Raw genomic sequence first — 3,131 nt, forward strand, 5'->3', positions numbered from 1 at the left:
TCCTTCTCTTCCTTTTCTTCCTGATCCTCCAAGTCCTCCTCCTCCCCCTCCTCCTCCTCCTTCCCTTCTTCTTTCTCTTCCTCCTCTTCTTCTTCCTCCTCCTTGTCTTCGTCCTTTTTACACCGCTTCAACTAAACAATTCTAAACCTCTTTGATGACTTCAACTCTTTCTCCCTCTGTCTTCTCTTTTCACACATTTCTTTGTTCTTCTTCTTCTTCTTCTTCAACTTTGATTCCACGGCATCATCCTATCCTTCCGTTTCCTCACTTCCTTTTTCTTTTTGTTTTCTCACTGTTCTCCATTTCCTCTATTTCGCTTTTTTTAGTTTATTTTCTGTCTTTCTTCTATTCACTTCATTTGTTTTATTCTTTATTTCTATGTCTCTTCTTTCATTTCTTTCTCCTTTCTTCATCGTCTTCATTCCTCTTCTTCTTCTTGCTACAATATCTTTTTTTTTTCCTTTCTCCTCCTCTCTTTATCTTTTTCGTTGCTCTTTTTCGGTATTTTCTTCTCTTTCGTCTATCTTCATCGCTTTTCTTCTTAGTACACATTCGTTCTTTTTTTACTTTCTCTTTTATTTGTCGTCTAATGTACTTCTACTTTCATGCTTCTCTTACTTATACTTTAATGATTTAGAACAAAACGAAGAGAATAAAAAAGATGAACATTTTCTCTGTTTTTCATTTGTTCTCCATTAAAATACTATTTCTCTTCTACTAGTCCATTTTCTTCTCTCTCTCTCTCTCTCTCTCTCTCTCTCTCTCTCTCTCTCTGTGTCTCTCTCTCTCTCTCTCTGTCTCTAATTTTCTTAAATATTTAAAAAAAATTGTCAGACAAAGTATTGAACATTGTATCATTAAAAATTCTGGGCAGGTCAAAACTTTTGCGCATGATTGTACACAATCTTTCCAACTCATTCTCTCTCTCTCTCTCTCTCTCTCTCTCTCTCTCTCTCTCTCTCTCTCTCTCTCTCTCCCTTTTTTTCCTTTGTTTGCCGCTTTCTTCTCAGACCGTAAAGCCTACCACCACCACCACAAACAATACCACAACCAACAATGACAATAACAACAGCTGTATCAGCACCATCATCAACACCCCACCATCACTATCACCACCACCAACCACCACCACCACCACCACCATTATCATCAACAACATTATGACAATCACATCACCACCACCACCACCACCACCACCACCACCACCATGTTGTTGTTGTTGGTGTCGTTGTTGTTGCTATTGTTGTTGTTGTTGTTGCTGTTGTTGTTTTCTTATTATTATTCTTTTTCTTCTTCTTCTTCTTCTTCTTCTTCTTCTTCTTCTTCTTCTTCTTCTTCTTCTTCTTCTTCTTCTTCTTCTTCTTCTTCTTCTTCTTCTTCTTCTTCTTCTTCTTCTTCTTCTTCTTCCTCTTCTCTTTCTCCTCCTTCCCTTCCTCCTCTTCCTTTTTTTTTCTTTTTCCCTACATACCACCTCCCCGCCTATCTTCCTCCTCCTCCTCCTCCACCTCCTCCACCTCGTCTTTCTCCTCCTTCTCCTTCCCTCAAGGTTATCTCCTTTGACTTCCCTCCCTCCTTCCCACCTCCTCCTCCTCCTCCTCCTCTTCATCCTCCACCTCCTCTTCCTCCTCCTCCTCTTTCCCTCAAGCTTATCTCCTTTGACTTCCCTCCGTTCTTTCCACCTCCACCTCCTCCTTCTCCTCCTCCTCCTCTTCCTCTTCCTCCTCCTCCTTTCCTCTTCCCTCCTCGTTACTTCTAAGCTTCCCTCTTCTGATCTTCCTTCCACCTCCTCCTCCTCCTCCTCCTCCTCCTCCTCCTCCTCCTCCTCCTCCTCTTCCTCTTCCCTCCTCGTTACTTTCAATCTTCCCTCTTCTGATCTTCCTTCCGCCTCCTCCTCCTCCTCTCTTCCTCCTTCCCTCAAGCTTATCTCCTTTGACTTCCCTCCCTCCTTCTCACTTCCACCTCCTCCTCCTCCTCCTCCTCCTCCTCCTCTTCCTCTTCCCTCCTCGTTACTCTGGGAGGCCTGGCATGACGTGAGGGTCCTTTCATGGCGAGAGGGAAGTCTCTACATATTATCTATCTGGACATCATCACAGCTCAAGACCAAAAATGGAGGAGAATGTTTCTTCCAAGTTAGTTAGGCAACTTGACTTGGTGAAACGGCGGTTCCCTTGTTCCTTGCTGACGGTAAGGAGATGAATTTTGATTTTGTTTTATATTTCAGGGGAGTAGGTGAGGGGGGGAGGGGGGCGGGCTTGTCAACTTCATCATGACACACCTACTGATTTTTTTTTTCTTTCTTTTTTTTTTTCTTATCGGCGTAATCTCCCTTCCTTATCTTTGGCTGGCTGTGGGTTTTGTCTTATATATTTTTTGTCGTATGAAACTTAATTAGAAAAAAAAAAATGTGACATACTTCAGATATTTCGACTTGGTTAATTAACACAGCCCCCACTTCCTCCCTCCCTCCTTTTGCCTTCCTTTCCCTTGCTCTCTCCCTCTCTCTCTCTTCTACCTTCATCTCCCTTTTTCTCCCTTCCTCCTCCCTCTTCCTCCTCCCTTCCTCCTCCCCTCTCCTCCCTCCAATCGTCCTCCTCCTCCTCCTCCTCCTCCCGTCCCCCCATTTCTCCTCCTTTCCTCATTTCTTTCTTCCTTAGCATCTTCCTCATTTTCTCCCCCACATCTCTTTTTCCTTTCTCCTCCTCCTCCTCCTCCTTCCCTACCTCTCTTCCTCCCTCCCTTTCTCCTCTTCCTTTCCTCCCTTCTTCCTCCCTCCCTCCCTTCCTGTCTCCTCCTCCTCCTCCTCCTCCTTCTTCCTCCTCTTCCTCCTTCTCTCTTCCTGTCTTTCCCTTCCCCCCTTTCTTCTTTCCCTCCCTCCCTCCCTTCCTCCCCCTTCCTTCCTCTTCTTTCCCAATTCTTCCCTTATTTCCCCCATTCCTCCTTTCCTTTCTCAATTCCTCCCTCCCCTCCCTCTCCCCTACCCCCTCCTCCTCCTCCTCCTCCTCCTCTCTTTCTTTCTTTCCCTCCCTTCCTCCCCCTTCCTTCCCCTTCTTTCCCACTCCTCCCCTTCTTTCCCCATTCCTCCTTTCCTTTCTCCATTCCTCCCTCCCTCCCCTCCCCTCCACTCCCTCTCC

The sequence above is a fragment of the Oratosquilla oratoria genome, chromosome 12, assembly GCF_046742065.1.
Source record: "Oratosquilla oratoria isolate Oo_2021 chromosome 12, ASM4674206v1, whole genome shotgun sequence".
Taxonomy (NCBI): domain Eukaryota; kingdom Metazoa; phylum Arthropoda; class Malacostraca; order Stomatopoda; family Squillidae; genus Oratosquilla; species Oratosquilla oratoria.